Source organism: Passer domesticus, chromosome 19 (genome assembly GCF_036417665.1).
Source record: "Passer domesticus isolate bPasDom1 chromosome 19, bPasDom1.hap1, whole genome shotgun sequence".
In the NCBI taxonomy this organism is placed as follows: Eukaryota; Metazoa; Chordata; class Aves; order Passeriformes; family Passeridae; genus Passer; species Passer domesticus.
The window spans coordinates 436,955-458,944 of NC_087492.1; the positions used below are offsets into that span (position 1 = coordinate 436,955).

The window sequence follows — 21,990 nt, forward strand, 5'->3', positions numbered from 1 at the left end:
GGGGCGGGGACGGCCGCCCGCCGCCATCTTGGGCGGCCGAGGCGCCGGGTGCGTGTCCCGGCGTGCCGCGCGCGCCTCCCGGCGTGCCCTGCGCGGCCGCCCGCCTGAGGGGCGGCCCGGGAGCACCGGGGGTAGCGGGAATAACGGGGATAGCGGGGATAACGGGCGCTTTTCGGGACACGCCGGCAGCACCGGGCGCGGCCCGCCGGCCACCACGGTCAGGCACCGCGGGCGCGCCGGGTGCCGCCGAGCCCCGGGAAGGCGAGGCAGCGCGCGTCCGCCACACCGGCCCTGGGCGGGCACCGGGCGCTGTGGGGCTTGCCGAGTGTCCCGCCCCGGGGATCCCCTGCCGGGACGGCTGTGTTTTAGTGAGTGACCGTGTCCCTTAGGTGTGGATCGCCGGCGTGGAGAGCAGCGCTCGGGTCCTTTGTGTCCGTCAGCTCCGGGGCTCCCCCGCGCATCTCCCGGTGCCCCTTCACAGGGGCCGGTTCACTATAGAAACACTCGCGCTTTACCCCGGGAGCTGAATATTCGCAGTATCTACAAACCCCACTGCGTTAAATCTGGAAGTGTCCTTTGTTTGGTGTCTCAAAATGGTAGTTCAGGGTGGTAAACTGAGGCACGGGCCGCTGCTGCTTTAGCCCTTGGGTGAGGAGGTGACAGCAGAGGCCTGGCAGCTCCCGTGTGGCCAGCACAGCCGAGCAGCTCCGTCCAGCACGGTTCCATCAGTTCGTAGTTCTGCTGTCAGGGGCAGCAGTGCTGGCCCGGGAGCCCTGCAGAGCCCAGCACGGCGAGCCCTGCTGCTGGCCCGGAGTGCCAGAGCCCTGCAGGACAGTGACAGTGACAGTGACCACAGCCACCTCCAGCGCTGGCAGCAGTGCAGAGAGAGCGGGGCCACGCAGCTCTCTGAAGTGCTGACCCAAGGGAAGAGGTAATTCCGTGTGGGAAATTATCCAGGTAGCAAAAACTGAAAGAAACTAGAAGGGACACTGAAAATTTCATGATCAAAAGCTGTACAGCCCTTTCTGTGGAGATTACTGATGTACAGTTACCTGTGTTTGTACCCAGAGCACCTGAGGTGCTGCTGTCAGCCTTGCCTGTGCTGGGCCGTGGCCCCTCGCTTGCTCTTGGTTGTTTTATACAGCAGTTTGCTGTATAAAACAGGGCTGTGCAAACCCCCTACACCACACAGGCACTCGTCAGGGTTATTTCATGCTCAAGAAATGGGACTGAAATGTAGGGGAAGACTTTCAAATGGTTGCCCAAATTACCTTGGATTTACTTCCATCTACTTGAAAAACAGGCAAAACTGTTTTGACAGCCTCAAAATTCTAATCTTTCAAGTATTTTGGGGTATGTATTCAAGTGATAATTGAATCTACCCAACAAATTAAATCTGGTTCGCAGGGATTGAGGAATTTCCCAGAGATTGTTAGGACACTGGTATTTTATTCTCCTTTTGCAGCTGGCCTGCCTTGTAATATCAGTGCTTGATGCTAGAGTGGGAAGAAGTCCCAGCTGCCAGCACGGCTGAACGGTGAGGAGTCTCAGAACCATTTTTCTTGATCATTCCCTTGATTGCCACCAGGTACCCTGATAGCAGCAAACACAGACCCTGCGCCTCAGTGGGGACAGGCAGATCCAGGTTGCACAGCTCCTTCTGGTCTCAAGTTCAGTTCTTCCCTCAGAACATTCCTGAAGGCAGTGTGTGCAGCTCACACGGCTCTGCTGCAGCGTGAGCCAGGCTTCTTCAGGGGAGTTTTTGCCATCTGGGGTGGCACACACAGCAACAGCTACTACAGCTGGGGTTGTGATTCCAAACATTCCATCACACGCTTCCTGCTCAGCACGGAAGCTGGGTTCATTGATAATTCATATGTTGCCTCTGAATGGAAGTTGTCATTAATATTCTCCGCGTGTCGGTGCTTGTGTAGCGCAGCACCTGCAGTGGCTGTGCTGCTGCAGCCAGCTCCTGCACACGCTGCGCGTCCGTCGCGCTGCCTGACCTACAAAAGATGTGAGCTCTTACAGCACAGGGCCCTGCAAGAGAAAGAGTTGCATGAAAATGCCTCCACAGATTTGAGCTGAAAGATCAGTGCAGTTTTAGGTCGGGACTGAATTCCAGTGACACAAATACTGTCATTACAAGGTGCCTAAGCACATACCAAAGGAAATTGACTTGTAGCTATGTCTTGCAATTCAATTTAATGAGTCAATGGGCATGTCTACCTGTGTCATTAACCCTGTCACTGGGATAAATCACAAGAAATGAGCATTTTTTTCCTTCTTTTTGTTCACTAGTGAATAGTGACTTCTCTGTGGCTCAAGTAAGACTCTAGAACTGCAAGTTTCCACTTTATTGTTCTTATAGATGCAAAAGTTTCAGAAATCCCACTCCCAGTGGCCACTCATGTGGCCTTTCCTCTATATTATAAACATAAGGAAGAGAGCAGTCTGTAAGTGTGTCCTGCTCTATGTGACATTCTAAATAGCATCAAAAAGAAGATAAATCCTGTCTCTGAGGTTCCTGTGTGAGGAACATTGGCCCTGTGCAAAGTCTTCCCTTGTTGCAGTAAAATTTTTCACTGAAGTGAGCCCCTTTTCTAATTTAGTATGAAGGAAATGAAAATTAAATTTTCAGCAGGTGCTCCTGTTTTACTGCTAAAAGCAGCCATGCCTGTTTTCATTCCATTTTGTGTCTCACCTGGCCTGCTGATCACATAGAGCTTATAGAGAGTTTATGCTACTTTTGGTGATGATGTGTTTCCGTATCTCAATTCAATAGTCTGTGAAAGTCCAATGCTATTCTGAAGATACTGCTGTCACATGGTTCCTTCTTTAAACTCACGTGTTAGTCCTTTTCCTAGAGCCAAAGGGTGAAAGTCCAGGTGCAAGCAGCATTTCAGGCACTTATCAGTTCTGTTTCCACTGGTGTCCCCTGCCAGGCCTTATCCAAACGCGGGTGCTCAGCCTGGAGCTGCAGCGTTCCCTGGCTCCCGTGCTAGTCCTGGGTTATCTGCTGGCTCCTCCGTGGTTTTGTGAGGTTGGAGTTGGTGTGTGCCCGGCCTCGCGTTCACCTTCTCTGTCCCCATACAGTCAGTGGGATGTTAAAAACATCCTTTTTCTGGGAGACTGTGAAAGCAAGTGTTGCCTGTAATAACCTTGTTAAAGTTTTTAACATAGGAGTTTTAATTGCAGGTACTTATTGTCAGAGAAGAAGATGTCTTCTGTTCCCAGAATTTTAAAATTTATGAGAGCGGTGTGGCGGGGCACAGCCCGTGTCCGCTCCGCGGGTGCGGCGGGGCCGGCCCGGCCCGGCTGCTGCGTGTCCCAGCCGGGCTTGGCTGTGCGCCGGGACCGGCACATGCAGGGAGCCTGGTCACTACCTGCGGGAGAGATGGCTTTTAGTCTTACATTAAACATCTAAACAGCAGCATAATCCTGAGCAGAAATACTTCCTCGTACAGCAGAATGAGTGCTCTTTTCCTGACGTACAACCTGTTTAGCTGACAAGCCTGCACCAGCTTTAATAAACTGACAGTGTATCCCCCCCCATTAAAAACGGCAATATTTTACAACAAATAGAGCTATTCAGAAATGTAAATGCCATACCAATGCTTTATTTTTTACATTTTAGAATATTTGTTATTACCAGAAAGTGAAAATTGTCTATTAGATTAGAAACACATGTTTCTCAGCAACATCATGAATATTACTGGTCTAACCAGAGGACTGAGATGTTGACATAGATGTGTGCTGAGAGCCCCATCAGTTTTAAAGAGCTAGTCCAGGTTTCTTTCCAACAGGACAGAATATTGCAGCTTCCCTACAAGGAGGAGGTAGGTGGCTCAAATGCTGTGTGATTCATGGCCGTAAGAATGCACCACCACCAACCCATGCATGGATACTCACACGCCCTGATCAAATTATATGTTTGACACATTCTTAAACTGAACCTTTCTGCAAGCAATTACACACGTTAGTGATGCTGTGATTCAGTGTGGTGCTGGTGATGATGAAACACTGCAGGGCTGCTCCTCATGGCACATGGCACCAGGAAACAGGAGCCTTAGCTTGCCTTTTGACTACTGGCTTCCCTCTGGAGAACAGCTGTAATGGATATTATCTTAAATGCTTGTGAAAGGACAGCTTAGAGACATCCCCTGTTGCAGTAGGTATTTTCTAGTAAATGTACTGAAAGTTGTAAATGGAAGAAAAAACCTGAGACTTAAAACTTTAGTCAGAGAGCAAAGACACAGAGTGGGACAGAGCTGGCTGTGTCTCTGGGGGGCTGCAGCCTGAGGTGCAGCTTCGGGAGCTCTAAAGGACAGAAGCAGTGAAAGGGTTTGTTCAGTGGTACATGAGCAGGAACACTGCTGCAGTCAATCCCTTCTGGGTGCAACTGTAAGTCCCAAGAGGGAGGGGAAGGGAAGGAAGAAGGAATATCTGTCCATTTCTGGAAAAGTTACAAATTCTTAACAGTGATACACTGTGATATCCTGTGCTTTGTCCTCTCAGGAACTCCTCTTCTTTGGGGCAAATCATTTCATGTCTCTTGAATACTTGTTAAAACATCTCCAATGCCAGCATTATTCATTCATGTTTATGAAGTCTGTTTATTTAGTGCTTCAGTAAATGTCACCATAAAAGTAATATTATCAAGTATTGGAAAAAATCTTTTCCCAAACCAGTGGTAAAGCTCTTGGTGACTGTGATGGAATTAATCATCCAACCAGTCTGCAATGTTTATAGAGAACAGTGGGTATGTCTCCTCACTCTGCTGGCTGAAAAGCTCTCTCAGACATTTGGTGTACTTTTGTTATTTTTTCTAAGCATCATTATGTTTATATATATAAAATTAGAAAATATACAGTTTAGGATGTGGCATTTTTGGCCAGGTTAAAAAATGCACTTAATTAAAATTACTTCAGAAAGGATCAATTGTCCCTGACTCTCTACTGGATTTTCTGTATTCATTCCAAATAGGAAATTCTAAACAAATTTCATTAAACTAATGTGTATTACCTAAAAAATTGATAAAAGAGTGAGTTCTGTGGTTTTAAGAGCTCTCTATGAAAAAGGGAATAGAACTTTACCTCAAGGTAAAAAATCAGCATCCAACCGTGACATAAGAGTTTGCAGGCAAGACTTCCACTGGTTCCAGTTAGAGCTGCGCTGTAAGGAAATTATAGTTATGTAATAGAATGTTTTAGTGAATCGTTTCATAGGTCATTAAATTTTCTGTGACTGGGAGAGATTTGGGCAAAGTGGGCTCTGAACATGACAGGACATGATTTTCACAGTGTTTACCCTTTATTTTACACCAGTACTCCCTCTGACTTAGCCAGGAGTGATCCACAACTCTAACTAGGAACAAGATGTCAGACTTGAATTGTAAAAATTACAGTTGTGAGGTTCAGTTTGTTCTCATTGTGATCCATGGTGAGATCCTTGGTTAGAAGTGGTGTTAATAAATAATGACATCCTGTATTTGGAATTGAGAAGGATTTCTAATTGAGAATGATTTACTAATCTTAAAAACAGGAATGAACTCCTCTTTGCTTCATTTAGAGTCCCAGTAGATTTCCATTTGGCCTGGAGAGTTTTTTCTGTCCCCGTTTTCAGGCTTCACTGCGTTATCTGTATTCACTGCTTTATCTCCTATGGCATCTTCTTCATTATTAAGCAGGGTCTGAGAAGGAGAGATTGGATTAGAACAATTTTGTCATCTTATGGCACAAGACAATATAAAGTATCTCCTAACATTTTTGACATACTGATAAAGCAGATTTTTTGATATGAACTGTGTCTAACACATCTGATCTGTACAGTCTTCCAGTATGTTTTATTTGCAGAGCTACTCTGTGATTTTTCAAAAACCTACCAACCAACCAATTTTTCTCATGGAGGGGAATGTAACTCAGCCAGGGATGCTGACCTGTCCATAAAAACGGAGAACTGCATAAATATGGAGCTTGAGTTTGCAAAGTTGTTTCTTCCCATGGCAACATTTCCTAGGATTCTTTTTTTCTCAGGACTTAGAATTAATCAGCCTGATGGTACATAACACAGCTGAAAGAAATACCCTTTGTTTTATTTTAAGTTTCCAATGTAACCATAATTAAAAAAAACAAAAACCAAACAACAAAACCAAACCAGACAGTGTTGGGAAGGGCGACTGATTGACAGTGTGCCAGAATAATGGAGTTAGGTAAGGCTGCTAGAAAGCAATTGAATTATGGTGAAACAGTAATTACTACAATGGGTGTCTGGACCGTAACATTTTCAGCTGTAATACCTCAACAGACAGTTCTGAAACATTTGCCTTTGTGCCACCTGCACATCTGTAGGAACAGGCATGTCCACTGCTGGAGAGTGCCAGGGTAGGAGCTCGGTTCTGGAGCACTTGTGTGTGCAGTTCCCGTAGATCACAGAGCTTCTGTTACAGGAGCAGGAAGAAATGAGGTGAGGAGTCACTGTAGTGAGTTCAGAAAGTAAATTATGAGGAATAAAAATGGACTTGTTTGGGAAAAACTCCATCTCCTACCTTGTCTGTCTGCTCAGGAGACCTTCACCTTTTGTTTTCAGGTGAACAGAGCTGGGCTCTGTTTGCCAGGGGAGCTTTCAGAAGCATTCTTTGAACGCAGAGATACCTGTAGGCAATTTCAGCAGCACAGCTTTTATTTTCATTTTCTTGACTGAAGGAGACCAAGCACTGAAAAAGGGCGTGATTGCATTTTAATAACCAAGAAATCAAGTAAGTTTCAAATGGCTAAGAACAAATTCTCCGGGGAAAAGAAACCAAAAGCATTTCCACCTTCAGCCTGAGAGATCAGTTCTGGGTTCACCATTAGGTACTTTGTACAAACTGCCTTTTTGAATTCAGGGTGGTTTTCCCACAAGGGAATCTTTCCATGCTCCGAGTTAATTATGTTTCTCTCCTCTCGAGTTTCTTTACTACCTAGAATTTTAAGCTAATGTAGTCTATTTTAGGTTTTTAAAAGTCCTCAGTGCTATGAGATCTATGTAGTCATCTAAAAAAGGATTTCTTAAAATACAGGGAAGTAGAGGACAGCTAGGGATCATCCTAGTTCTCACAGAATATTGTGTCTTTGGGCTGGATAGAATAGTTGTTCTCAAGTAGTCCTGCTATGCAAAATGTGTACATTTTAATGAGGTGAGTTAATCCCTGTGTTCTAGGAACAGACTTTGATAGTATTATCTGTCATTACTTACAGAACTGCATTAATTAGAGTGCACAGAGCTATTCTGGGGCTGCCAGACCAGTTAAGGAAAAACAGTGTTTTACAGGACACTAAAATTCAGCTGCTTACAAGCACTTGGATCCAGTTGGGGTCAATATCAGCAGGGACTGCTGTACAGAGAGAGAGCACATACTCTCCTAAGGTAGTCCCTGATGCTGAGGTTTTGCAATAAATCCCTTGCCCCACAACTTCCACCAGCCTTGTTTTTAGCTGAAAGTCTTCAAAGCCTGTTAGCAAACAGCAACAAGTGTTCTACTGACACCTAAGATGGGGAGAGTAAAACACCAGCAGTGCTAAATGTCACACTTGGAAATGGCAATTGTACATGTTCAGCAGCCCATTACCCCCTGAATATTAAAAAATAATGTGGGTTCTTGCTGGGGGGATGCATCACCAGTCAGAAGATGGAAAGCACAGAGCTCGGAGAGAGCAGAGCCCGCTGAATGTGCGGGCAGGAGCTGTGCCAGTGAGCTGTTACCTAATAACTTGGTAATTGAAGCTTGGATACAGAGTCAGGGAGCACAAGGGAGCCTCTTGTAGCCTGACGTTTAGAGACCTGAAACTGAAAATCAACTAAAATGACTCAATTTTTTTATTTTTTTAATATTAGCCATCCAGTGTTTATGTGAGCTCTGAGACATAAGGGGGAGCAAAGTGGAGCTGAGCATGGCTGTAAAGCCAGAATGGACAAGTGGGGTCAAATAAGCAAGCAGGATCCTTTCTGGTGTCAGCCTTGAACAGTGAGGGCTCTGTATCCAGCAGTGGCAGGCCACTGTCCCCAGGAGCAGGCACCAGCACCACATGGAAGTGCTGGGAACGCAGGGAGGTCAGCAGGTGCACTAGAGCCAGGTGCAATGCCTTTGTTCCCATGTCCCGAGGGAGCAGTGGAGCGACCCGAGAGACACCTGCAGTGCTGACTGCAGGGGGGAGTGATGCTGCTCTGTACAAGAGGCTTCTGGAGGCTCCTTCAGTGGCTGGTGGTGGCTGTGGTTTGTCATGTGCGTTCCTGACTCGCCCATAAATTTGTGTGAAGATTGTCAGTAATTTGATTGGTAGAGGCTCACCAGGTAAAGGACAGTAAAGGCTGCTCAGGGGTGGTCAGAGAATATGCTCAAGCTGGTAAGGGCTCCCTAAAAGGCAGTAAGTTTCCTGAAAACTTCTCCAGCATGGATGCAGGAAAATCAGTTGTCCAGCTGAAAAAAAGACTAAAAATAATGTGAAGACAGCAACTGGATTAGTTTAACATTCATGCTTGCCTTAATATCTAAAATGCTTTCTTCCACCTTCTATAAGCTTATGGAAAGCCCTCCTGAATTCACTTGGAGCAGGTCCTTCAAGGTGCAAATGAATCTTTGTTTAAAGAAGGAGGTAACACCAAGGAATACAGCTGGCTCTAACCAGTGGACACATTTCTGTGCAAAGATTTGATTAGTGAAGTTCTTTCTTTTCAGATCATTTGTAATGGATGTAAGAGCTTGACATTAACTATTTACTGTATCCCCAGACCAGCTTAAAACCACTGTGGAGCCTCCTTATGGTACATTGGAAATGGAGAAGAAAATGTGAGGACTTGTAGAAAGTCCTTTAAGATCTTGTAGTAAAATTAATTTTCATGGAATTTGGATTGTTTTACTGAGTGACACAAACAGCACTCTACATTAGTACTGATTTATTTTTGTGCACTTCGTTCTTTCATTCAAGACAATTTCATTTTGTGCACTTTGTTCAAGACAATTTTCAATTGTCTTGCTTCTTCTGGAGTAATTTACATATATGCAAAATGAATGTAAAAAAATTAAATCAAAATTGTGTCCTTTCTCACTATGATTTTGCTAGTGCTAGTAATAGAACAGGGTGCAAAGCAAGTGGAGAATTTTGCCTTCAGGCATGAGTCTGATTTCATTGCATTTTTGTTCAGTTCATTGTTTTGATGTTATTCTTAATTTATCAGTATTTTTACTAATTAGAAAAATACTCAACAAACTGCCATTAAAAAAATTGTTGTGCAGCTCAACAGCTAATGCACATTTTAATCTGGAGTGTTGAGAATGATGGTGAGAAGCAACACAGAATGGAGTGGGGGTAGGGAACTTGGAATAATTCAAAGAACTTGGAGAGAGGGCAAGTAGCTAATTTTGTTCCCATTTATCAATTAAGGCAGGATTCTGTGTTTATCCACCGTGGCAGACAGAGGGAAGGAAAGAGAGGAGGGTGTCATGATTGGGTGTTTGGCTGTGAGCACCCCAGCTGTGGTGGGAGAGGTGAGCAGAGCAGAGGAGAGAAGCTGCTGTTGGGGTTCACCATCAGAGAGTTTCTGGGGGCAGCGATGGGCTCGGAGGGTCTGCAGCCCCACAGCAGCCAGGTGGCCAGTCCCCACTCAGTCTGCCAAGGGAGGGATGGTGAGCTCGGAGCCAGACAGGGTGCCAGGTGGCCAGATCATCACTCAGCATCCAATTAACACCGGCACTGGTTTGGAGCCAAGCTCCCTGTGCGACCGGGACAGGGAGCATCCCCACACCACCAGCCGGCCCCTGTGGCAGCTCCTGCTCCTTCCATTCCTCTAGAAACTTGGGCTTCTCGAGACTTTGCTTTGAGTGCTTTTGGTTGGTTGGGTTTGGGGCGGCTTTTAAGCAGTAAAGCTGTCTGAATCTTTTGGATATCTCTGTGTTATTATTTTCTAGCACTTTCTCCATGGCTCAGAGCACAGCTGTTCTGTGCTGTGAGCAGTGAGTCTGTCCACACAAGAGAGGAGCTACCCAGGTCATTTAACGTCCAAACTGCATTGGAGTACTGATCCAATTTAGGGGATGTTAGCCCGTGGCTGCTACTGGGATTGTGGCACAGGTGGAATGCCCCTGATTATACCTGAATTACTTGCCAAGAATGCTCCACTTAGTTCTCATCAAGAATTTTAGAGATAAGGACAGTTTTCAAATTCTGCCTTTCACATTGATTCAACATTCAATAAAAGCAATTGCCCTTTAAAGGTTTTTTCACCTCAGTGGATTATGCAAGATGCTCTTAATTATTTACACATTATTTGGTGGCTCTGCTTTTCCCACTCTTTGCATCTGTCACAAATTTTCCATAGCTTGAAATGAAAGTATAAAATTCAAAATTTACTGTGCTGATGTGGGCATGGTAGTGGAGTTTCTGAGAAAGCTTTGAAAGACAATCAGGATTTGGGAGATGGAATGGCCCAGTGAGGTTGTTCAAATGTTGCTGTTTGTCCACACTGGTGGCTCTCTGGAGGCAGTGCACGTGGCCTCTTCTCAAGCCTTACTGGTCTGCCATAGGAGCAAAGCCAAAAATTTTTGAAGTCTTTTCCACTCCCTAGAAACCAGGTTGAGACATGTAAGTAGAGAAAATCTGTCAGTTTTGTTCATATGTTGTGAATACATAGAGGTCTTCCATTTGTAACATCTTGCATAAGTACTAGGGTATTATAAGAAAATAGGTAAGGGGTGTATTTTAAAATTTATCTCTCTTTAAGCTTCTCATAGGCTGAAAATAGCATTCCACCTTTAGGCTGGCAGTTAGGGCAAGATAAACATTTCAGTATCAGGCAAATGGACTGGCTGAAAGTGAGATAATAGTTTATAGGAATGGAGCTATTTATAGCCTGCAGGATGCAGCCCCATGACTCACGGTCAGCACGGCAAGGTGCTCTCAGGGGACAGGCCTGGCCAGCATCTCAGAGCTGCCACTGCAGTGGCACACCTGACAAACACAGAACCATGGCAGGGGCTGCTGGTTCTGCCTGGGCAGCTACAAATAGTGACATTTAAAACTCACTGGCCAGGTATCAGATTGGTCACATCTCACTGATTTGCTGTATATCAGTACAAGGATATATATATGAGGCAATCAGCAACACCAAGCAGAGTGTTTAAAAGAGAGGGTGGCATCTCCTTTGGCAGGTGGAATACAAAATACCAGTGCTTGTTTCAAGTTCTCAAATACTCTATTTGTTAAATCATATAATACTTCTCTGTGTTAGACTTCTCAGTGATGAGGCAGGAATAGCAGTTTTGATCCATAGCTCCTTAAAGCCAGTGAAATATCCCAGCATTTTTGGATGAAGGGGACAGTCACTGATGTACTGTGATCCTGAGTTGACTCAGAGCGGCCCTGTGACCTTGTGCTAGCCTCTCTCACCAGTTTCCATGGCAAAACGGAGCTAACAGTGCTCAATTATCCACTTTATCTACTAAACAGGGTTAAGGCTGGGGACGTTTCGACCATTTAATTACTCTTTGTAATGAGCTCTGAAGAGAAGTGACTAGGAGCCGGTGGTGGTGGAGTAAATCTCACAGCTGCTGGATAAACTGTGCGGGTAGGCTGGGACGCCGGGCAGCAGCAGATGCCGGTGCTGCCCGATCCCGCGGGCTCTGCGGTGCCAGCCAGGGCCCCGCGGTGCCGGTGCCGGCGGTGCCGGTGCCAGCGCGGGGCTCCCGGTGGTGCCGCTCCCGGCGGTGCCGGTGCCGGTGCCGGTGCCGGTGCCGGTGGCGGTGCCGGTTCCAGCAGTGCCAGTCCCGGCGGTGCCGGTGCCGGCGGCGCCGCTCCCGGTGCCGCTCCCCGAGCGCTGCTCCCCGGCCGTCCCGGCGCGATGCCGAGCGCCTTGCATCATCCGGCCGCCTCCCGCTGTCCGCCGCGGCCGCGGTAGTCCCAGTGACGCCGGGAGGAGGAGTGCGTCCGTGGCGTTTCTGCCCCTTGGATCGCTCGCAGGCCATCCCGCGGAGGTGGGGTTTCTGCCGTGCTTACGTGTCTGTGTTTTAAATCAGGCTGTCCTTGTGCAGCTGCCCTGCAGCCAGCGTGCCCCTCTGTGCCCTGGCACACGGCGCTGCAGGGGGAGGCGGCCTGAGGCTCCTCAGCCCCCCGAGCCCAGGGCATCCCTGCCCGCCCCGGTGCCCCTCTGTCCCTGCTCGGCTCACCGGCCCGAGGGAGGGAGGGAGAGCTTCTCCAGGGAGCTTGAGAGCAGAAGGGAACCCGGAGAGAGCAGGCTGTGTGAGACCGAGGTTTTGGTTATCAGGGGCAGACAGGCGGCCAGCAGCGGGCACGGTAATCCCCGACCCCGCTCGCCATCCCCTGCCCACAGAGGAGCCCGCGGTGTGCGCCGGCTCTGCCCTTACCGGGGCCTGCTCACACAGCTGCACCAGCAACCCGAGCATGTCTGTAATCTCTGGCCAGTACACAATGAACTCGCTGAGCAGTTTTAGTCCCTGAAAATTATTTATTTTGAAAAACAACTTAAAACAAGAAGCTTTGGATTGGTGGCTAGATTCAGAAATGCTTTATTGTCTTGTTTTGACTTTAAATGTTTGTGAAATATAAAGAAATTATGATTCTGTGCCTCTTTCTTGTGTTCTGATATGATTGCCTTTAGAATACCTCCATCATTTTGGACCAGCAGAAGGGTGTTTTCATGTCAATTTCTAATGGCAGGAACTAATGTAGTCCTATTGTTGAAGGTGGTGTCCAGTCAGAGGGAAAACACAGAGAAATTAATGGTCAGCTCCAAATATTTCAAAACTGAAAGTTCTAGGTAGGGCCTTCCCCAAATAATGTTTTCCCATTTTAATTAATTATTCAATCTCTATTGGCATTTTTTACCAGCATCATCAGGCCTTACAGTATTTACATTTGGGGTTTTTTTTCAGGATGTTGGAGAACAACATGGGAAAGAACGAAACCCAAATTATATTCTCTTCAAAGATATTATCACTTTGTCAGTAATGTAATATAGGGCTTGTTTATCAGTGACCTCACATTCTTTGGCACCAGTTGAGAACCTGCTGAAGGACCAGACAATTGGAATGACTGTCTTTAATTGAGCTGTCATCAAGCCAGTTGCCATCCTAGGGATCATGAAATCCTGTCCCTAAATGTCTATGACACCACATAGTTTTGTGGGGAGTTTGACCACAAGAGGATGAGAGTCTTCTCCAGGTTCAGATAACCTCTCTCTCCTGGTGACCCCAAATTGTGCAGTGGGCAGGCCCTTGGATGGGCAATAGCAAGGATTTTGCAAGACACATGAAAGGTTAAACTCTTTGCTTTGGTTGCAGGTGGCTTTCACTACAGCACTGCTAGATTCATGCTAATTTCAGTGTACACTAGATGCTAACCTCAGTGTATTTCTAATTTCAACTTTCCTTGCTCCAGTCCCTCTGCTACCCCCCTGGACACCCTCATATCCATTACCTGATGGCCACGCCTGGCAGAGTGCTCAGAAAGAGCTGATGAAACACAGAGCCCCTGCCAGACACCATGAACAGTGTTGCCCCAAGGAAACAAAAATTGCCTGTCTATTTTACACCCATGTGCTGTGCAGATTAGGATGTGGCTTCAGGTATTTGAATGCTTTAAGCCTGACTGTAAGATTTTTTTTACCCCCATAATAATGAAGTGGAACTAAATGCTCTGTTTTCCAATATGCCACAAGGCTGATTAAATAGGAGGCTGGGAAAAGGGATGAAGAGTCAACATTTAGCTTTGGGTATTCTTTTGTTTGTTATTTTGGAACAGTAGGTTGGAGCAGATTACAAAGCTTGAAATGAATATAAATAGTTTCCTGATTTAAAAAAAAAGAAAGAGAAAAGCAGAAGAGTACTTAATTTAAACCTTGCCCTGAGGAGCTGGCAGCTCAAAGCCAACACGTGGACTTGTGTAGTGGCACTGTAAAGAGTAATTCCAAACCAAAAGGAAATTAAACTCATCCAGTTGGGTTTGCTTCAGTGTTCCCCCAGCCCAACTGTCTGTAGAGCTGTTACCAACATATTTGCACTGGGAATTAGGATGGTATTATTTGTAACAGCAGTTATTTGTAACAGCTCTCCTCCAGTGCAGAATGCCTTCTTGGCACCAAATGATTTCTCAGCAATCCTGGAATGGCAACAATCCTCATAATTTTAATAGTTCTTATCATCTGGGAAATACCAATCCATTTCTGGGGTCCTGGATTTACTTATAGCATTAAGATTAGCTAATAAATATAGTAACAGTGATATCATTGTTACCTGTAAGGCTGGCATGGGCAGGAAGCTTCACTATCTGACAGCTGTGTAGAACAAGAAAGGAAGAGTCAGACAGGGCATTAGGGCAAGTGAGGAAGGGAACAGCAGCCTCCTCCCTCCCAGCTCCCAGAGCGACCTCCAGGCAAGCTCTTCCCATTCGTCCTAGCCCTTGGTTTTCCTGAAGAAATCTGGCAAAGGATCAGGCAATGCATAATGGAAAGGCTGCTGCATGCTGCAAGTGACAAACCCCACAGCGTTTGGCATTCATTTCTGCTGCATTTGGAGACGTGCACTGGGTAATCCAATATGTCTTTTGTGTCTTATCTGGTGTTGTTTGCAGCAGGCCTGTTTAGTGAGCGTGTCACCTTTAGGCATTAGTGATGAACAACATCTGAAAATGGAGCCCTAACAGGCTGCTGCTTCAGCAGCACGGGAGCTCAGCTCGTGCTCACAGCCAGCCAGGGCTGCACGGCCAGCACTGCCCACCAAGCCATGCTGCCCTTAAGCCAAAACATGAACTTATGGTAACACAATGAAGCACTTTGGAAGTAGCACTGGAAAATAATACACCTTTATTTATCCCAATCTCCCTATTTACTTCTTATTTACAGATCTGTGCAGGCATAAGTAACATATCAATGCATTTGCTTACTTCATGTTGCACCTGCTAATTACAAAAGCCTAGTGCATTAGGAATTGTAGAGGGGTTTTGGACTCACTAATAAATACAGATTTTATTATCTATTGAGAACAGGGCTGAAAGAGGACTTAGCAAAAAAGGCCCCATGAATGGTGTTTTTATTGCTGTCCTTTAGTGAATATCATCCAAAAGGATTTCAGCACTATACTTTGCCATCTCTTCTAAGCAGAATACAAAGTTATATATATATATATTCACTTAAATGTACTTTTGCAGCACTTTGGGGAAGATGGGGCTAACTCTGACCCAGTTTTTCACTGAAGTGATTAGTGGTTCAACGTGCCTCAAACTGAAATCCATTAAAAGGTGCTGCCGTGCTAAAGCTTCATCTCTGGTGATCAAGTTTCTTTGAGAAGTCTGCAGTTACCCACTCAAAAATAGACTCACTAACAGTCACTAAGTAATTTTTGAATATTTAGGTCATTTTTCATTTCTAGTTTTCAGCTTTGGAGGCAGAACCTGGTGCAGGTAGTTACTCTGAACTCTGCTGTTCCCACTTCAGTAAGGGGGAATTTCACCATTAACTTTGGTAGCCAGCACTTCTAGATCTGTTCAAATTTAAATGTATGAAAATTTCAGCATTGCTACTATCACAGTTCCATGTTTCAGGATGGTGTATCACTTGCTTCTGTTCCAATTCAATCCTTTTGATTAGTTAGGAGTTCTTTTGACTGAAAAGGCCATATCAATATAAGCCCAAAAAGGTTGAGGGGCTTGGTATACTTCTTTCTTTTCCTTTTATGTGATTTCAGCCATACCTGGATTTGAGGATTTGCTGAGCTTCAACAATCCCATTATAACCAGAGCAATGCAATTTGTCTGTAGACAAGCTCTTAATGTCATTTACAGTGATTATATCTGTGCTAAAATTACAGTATTGGTTCAGAGCAATGTCATTATTTTAAATAATTATTTAAAATAATTGTAAAACAAATCAGCCATCCTTTTTTTTGTGAAATTGCTCAAATGACTTTTCTTCAAGTACTTCTCTTGGAAGGAGGCCTGTTCTTGTTCCCTGTCAGGACTGTCAGGTGCAGCCAGCCGTGGCTCAGGCAGTGTCACCACAATCCTGAGCACGTCGGGCTCAGCAGAGGTGGCACGGCCTGCTCAGAGCTGCTCGGGGGTTTCCTGGCTGCTGAGGCTCTCCTGCAGCACAAGGAGCATGAGCCTAGAGCTGGATTGTTTATCATCAGTATTGTTTTATTACCATTATTTTCTGGATTTTCCATGTTGGTTGTACACTCTTTGCCTTCTCCAAGGATGGATTCTCCATTACCTTGTACTTGTTCCCCAATGCTCATTCTGGCAGGTTGTGCTCACACCCTGCAGTCACTTGGCCAGAGCATCTTTTCTGACCTTTTGGAGAAATGGCTCTTCTGGCTTTAACCCTACAAACAAGAGCATGAGGTTAGATGTTGTGGTGTGCTTTTACACTTCGTAATACTTTGTAATAGTTTTGATTTTGTATCCCCTTATTTTCCCCAAATGATATACCCCATTTTGTACACCCTTCCTTATCTTATCTTGGTACTTCATTATTTGATACTTGAAGATTTTAGGAGAAAAACCCAAGAGGATATCACGATAGCTCATGTTCTGAATGTTTTGTTTCATTGGGACTCTGGACAGTTTAAACAGAGATAACCAGCCTTGGAAACGGAGCTCTCAAGGTATCTGTGCTTAAGGCAGCTGGCTGGTGACGGAACGCTTTGCGGGCTGTCCATGCGAGGGAGACAGGGAGCCGGGCCGGGATGGGCTCTGCATCCCGGGCTGGAGCCGGGCTGGAGCCGGGCTGGAGCCGGGAGAGCCGGGCTGGAGCCGGGAGAGCCGGGCTGGAGCCGGGCTGGAGCCGGGAGAGCCGGGCTGGAGCCGGGCTGGAGCCGGGAGAGCCGGGCTGGAGCCGGGCTGGAGCCGGGCTGGAGCCGGGAGAGCCGGGCTGGAGCCGGGCTGGAGCCGGGAGAGCCGGGCTGGAGCCGGGAGAGCCGGGCTGGAGCCGGGCTGGAGCCGGGAGAGCCGGGCTGGAGCCGGGCTGGAGCCGGGAGAGCCGGGCTGGAGCCGGGCTGGAGCCGGGAGAGCCGGGCTGGAGCCGGGAGAGCCGGGCTGGAGCCGGGCTGGAGCCGGGAGAGCCGGGCTGGAGCCGGGCTGGAGCCGGGAGAGCCGGGCTGGAGCCGGGCTGGAGCCGGGAGAGCCGGGCTGGAGCCGGGCTGGAGCCGGGAGAGCCGGGCTGGAGCCGGGCTGGAGCCGGGCTGGAGCCGGGAGAGCCGGGCTGGAGCCGGGAGAGCCGGGCTGGAGCCGGGCTGGAGCCGGGCTGGAGCCGGGAGAGCCGGGCTGGAGCCGGGCTGGAGCCGGGCTGGAGCCGGGCTGGAGCCGGGAGAGCCGGGCTGGAGCCGGGCTGGAGCCGGGCTGGAGCCGGGAGAGCCGGGCTGGAGCCGGGCTGGAGCCGGGCTGGAGCCGGGAGAGCCGGGCTGGAGCCGGGCTGGAGCCGGGCTGGAGCCGGGCTGGAGCCGGGAGAGCCGGGCTGGAGCCGGGAGAGCCGGGCTCTGCCTGGGAATCACCGGGCGGCTCGGGACACCAGCGAACTGCCGGGAGACGAGAACCGAGAACACACAAGCTGCTATCAGCTTCATAAATGAGTCACCAAAAGAGAGAAAAGAGCCCTTGTGAAACCAGGCACTTCTTACACTATCAACTTTCACTAGTGTGGGACCTGAGCAAACGCTTTCAGCATCTAAAGAGATGATCCCTCTGCAGGGCACTCGGTTTCATCCTGATGATGTTTAAAGACATCATTTCATGTCTCCGAACGTTTTCTAATGCCAAACAAATGCCGTTTGCGTTTATGTGCTCAGACTAACAGTGACATCCAGTGGCTGAGCGACCCAACCACGGCAGCAATCGCTGCGAACGGAGCGGCCGGAGGACCAGCCATGGTCACTTAGGTCACACGGACTTTAGAGTGAACATGTTACATGCCATTCCCAAGACTTGTGTGACAGCCAAACCTGTTCCACCTTCCCACTTGTTCTCTTGGGAAGAGCTGCAGTGTCTACAAGAGGGATTGTTGTGAGTTCTCCTGTGCTGGTGGTGGCTTTAGGCATAGACTGACTCCTCTGAAAACCTCCTTTTATCTCTGTAAACAAGTCTTGCTGAGTCTGTGAGCACTTCAGGCATGAGCAAAGCTGATGGCTGTTCTGAGAGCTGCCTGGGCACTGGGGAACAAGCAGGGCTGCAGCAGCAGCACTCATCTAAGATGTAGAATATTGTTTCATGTCCTCCCGAGTCCTCCAAAGCCTTTAAAAGGAAAAAGAAAAAAGAAACCAAACCAAAAAGGTGACTAGAACTGGTAATGCAGTGTCATAAACAGGGTTGGAGTTTCTCTGTGCCCCTAAAGCATCTGATCAGAGTATGTGAATGCAGATCAGGACGTTTGTTTATTCCTGAGATGTTATTTGTTAGTGTCCTTGGTCCCAAAGGCAGCCCCTGGAGCCACCACTGCACAGTCAGACCCCGGGCCGTGGGCATGTCACAGGTGGAGGGAGGATGACCCGCTGCTCTTTGGGATGGCTGCTGCACCCTCCTGATGGCAAACTGCAGCTCTGCCTCTCCCACTGCTCAGCTTCCAGAGAGACATTTGTGTTTTGTTTGTGTTTTTTGTTAACAGAGATCTTAATGACATACAATTCATAGAGCTTTAGGATGGTAATTACAACCCAAATGCCACATTCCAGGAACAAACTCGGGTATTTCAGAGAAAACTCACACAAAACCAGGAACAGCTCCCAGAAGTCTTCTGACATCAAGAGTACAAATAGCTTGATAGAATAAATGGTTGCTTCCAGCGTGAACAGAACTAATTTTAGACAGGAATCCCTAATGTGCCTGTCAGTGCTTCCAAATGAATGATTAAAGATAAAAATAGATTTATCATGTTTTTGCTTGCATGGGGCCTCAGTTCTGTGAGCAGTACGGAATCACCTGCTGCAAACACCCATGGGAGCCTGCCCTCATGTGCTGTGGAAATGGTTCCTCAGTGTCCACTGAGCACAGCTAATTTCATTGCCACAACTGGAGACGTCCAGGTTGCAGTGACAAGAAGTGCTTGGTAAATTTGTTTTGACGTTGCTGTTTCCTGATTAACGTAAAAGTGCCAGTGCTATCAGGCCTGTTCTGCACTATACCTCATTTTCTTCTAAGAGCCTGCCAGTGAACTATACATACAATCAAAAAAGTGCTTTGTAAGGCTGACCTGAATGTAGATGTTGTAGTTTCTGTTGGTTTCCCTTCAAAGTTTTGGTCCTATCTATTTGTTTTTACTGACTGTATAATTGAATTTGCATAACAGACTCCATCTAACAAACATTTTTCTTTTAAAATAACTCCACTTGCCTCTGTCTTGTGGCCCAATTTCTAACAAATATATCAGAAATATATGTTAAAATATTCATGGTACCAGTAATACAGAAATATTGCCACAATATCACTGGATGCCTTAAACACATGCACTTGTAAATACTGTCTGTGTCACAGGGGTGCAGTGTGGCTGTGGCAGCTCCTTCCCAAGCATCCACAAGCATTGGCAAAGCATCTATTCCCAAAATACCTGATGAGAAGACACCTTCATCACACCTGCTCAAAGCCCAAAGGATTTCACTCTTTTTGTAGGCACATCATTTATCAGAAGAATTAACAGCTCTTGTATTTAAGTGCTTAATTCTCAACTAAAGAGTAAAGCCAGAAAAAATGAGTTCATTATTTGTCATGGATACAGAGTACATTTGCTTTTACTATGTAGAGTAATACATTTATAGTAAGAATTTATTCTTCAAGGTTCACGGGTCAAGATTAATCAGTTGTGACCTTGGCACACAGCTCATCTCTTCATGAAGCAAAAGCTGAGTAAGGCAATCTGAAACAAGGATCTATACCTTTATATAGAGCTGAGTCTGACTGAATGGTTGAAATGTAATTGAACAGCAAAAATAACATTCCTTTGCAGAGGGAGAATTAAAGACCTTTGGAAAAAAAGAAGTAAAATACAAGTAATTTTTCAGTGAAGTGACATTATGAATTAATCTCTAACAGGGCTGAAGTTGATTGTTATAGTTCCTTCCCTAGTATAATCCTTTCTCCAGAGCAGTTCTCCATGCTTAAAATATTCAGAGAGAAAGATACAAACATCAACAGTTTAAATGCCAGGTGCTTTATTGACAGAGTGTTTGCAGTTTGCTGCCAAACAAAACCCATGTTTGTTTCTGCTTGGCATCTTTACTCACAGAACTTTTAATTTCTTATCTACCTCATCCATTCTGTAGTAGCAAACCAGACCATAACTGTGATAGTCACCCTGGCAGTTCCATCCATGCACAAGCCATGCTGCCTACCAGCCAGGACCAGATTCCCTGAACCCAGACTCTGCTGGGACACTGGGAGAGCAGATCCTGCCTCAGCACAGATCTCAGTGTGTGCATGACAAGGAACAGCTTTGGTTTATATGCTGACTGGGACTTTCCAGTGATTTCTTTATCTAAATAAACTCTCCTTTGTCACGTTTTTCCTTTTTTTACACCCATCAGAGCATCCTAGACCTCTGCCCCACTTCACCAATGTGGTTTCCCTTGATAAGGGCAATTCCTCACTCAGTGGTTTTGGCTGGTTTAAGATTATTTTGTGTTCCTTGTCAGGTTTAGCACATGAGACAGTCTTGACTTGTGTGTTTGTATGATTTTTATTTGTTCCTCTGAAAGCAAAAGGCTTTTGTATTTGCATGCATAATGCTGGCCTGAAAGCCCATGTGCTGCTCAGGATCTGGCTGCACTGCTCTGTTCACACTGTGTACTCAGCTCTCTTCACAATCCTTTTCAAATTGTCCACTCTACAGTTTAGCAGATCTTCACCTATTTCCACAGATGCAGAATCAATTCCTAAAAGGAGTATTTTTGCTTAGTGATGTAGTTTTCTCTGGCCTGCTCTAGTCTACACATTATTCACTAAGTTTAACTGTTTACATAGAAAATGCACGACTGCCACCATCAAGAGGAATTATCTTGAGCCACAACTTTCCTCTTATTTCCTTCTGGGTTTATGAGCTTCCCTGCCAAGACTAATCAATATGTAAACCTCTGCATGTTTGTAGCTGGTCTCATCTTTGTATATTAAAAGTTGTATTTCATGGCTTCCAGCTCTCACAATTTCATCACAGCTTCCACAATACTCACCTCACTCCTGCAGGCATGAGTTTTGTTACTTTAAATATTCTATTCATTTTTGCAGTTGTTGACAGAAACCTGCAAATCTGACCCTGCAGGCTTGAAGATTATTAGGGACATTGCAAGGCACAGAAGCTTAAAATGAGGCACTACTTTAAAGCTTGGCTCGAGAGAGTCCTCATCCTGATGCATGGCTTTGGAATTGCAGAACTCCATCTAAGCTGCTGTGCATCCTCTCTAATATTTTGGATTGATGTTCCAGCCAGAGGAAGGACTTGGGAGCCAGCCTGTTGGTGTTGTGGCTCTGGGGCAGCCCAGGAGCAGCAACCTGGGGCAGGCAAGAGGAGTAGAAACGGGGTCACACCTGCTTCAGCTGCCACTGCCTGTGCCCAGCACGGGGCTCCACAGCACGGGCTTGTCCTGACACTGGTAAATATGGTTTGAACCTGACCTAGGACTGCTACTGCCTTTTCATAAATCCACTGAATCATTGATGTTTGTATTAAGGTTTATAATCTTGTTTTTGAAAAAGGAGCGCTGACCTTTGGCTGATGTCATTTGCCAGACTTCCTCCAAGTGATGCCATCAAGAATTACAGGGATAATGAGGTGGAACAATTTATTAATCTGTGATCCCTGAGCAAATGGGCTACATTTGTTTTAGAGCCTTAATGTAGTGGTCATGGGTTAACCAGCTTGTAAAATCCCTTAGGCATTTCTTTCCAGGTGGGACTAAACTGGGATCTCACTGACTGACCATACAGTAGAGAAAATAATGGGTGAAATCTATAATTAGCATCAAAA

General features: G+C 46.4%; 1 long non-coding RNA gene across 2 annotated transcripts; it reads left to right on the forward strand.

Annotated features, from left to right (window-relative positions):
- Window positions 1–59: 59 nt before the first annotated feature.
- On the forward strand, window positions 60–11,761 carry LOC135283443 (uncharacterized). Of its 2 annotated transcripts, none has more exons than XR_010349205.1 (3): window positions 60–931; window positions 1,466–9,526; window positions 9,947–11,761. It is a non-coding gene; the product is annotated as an uncharacterized LOC135283443 (long non-coding RNA). The 2 variants fall into 2 exon arrangements; XR_010349204.1 differs by lacking the exon at window positions 9,947–11,761 and having other exon boundaries at window positions 1,466–1,537; window positions 3,199–5,803.
- Window positions 11,762–21,990: the final 10,229 nt, after the last annotated feature.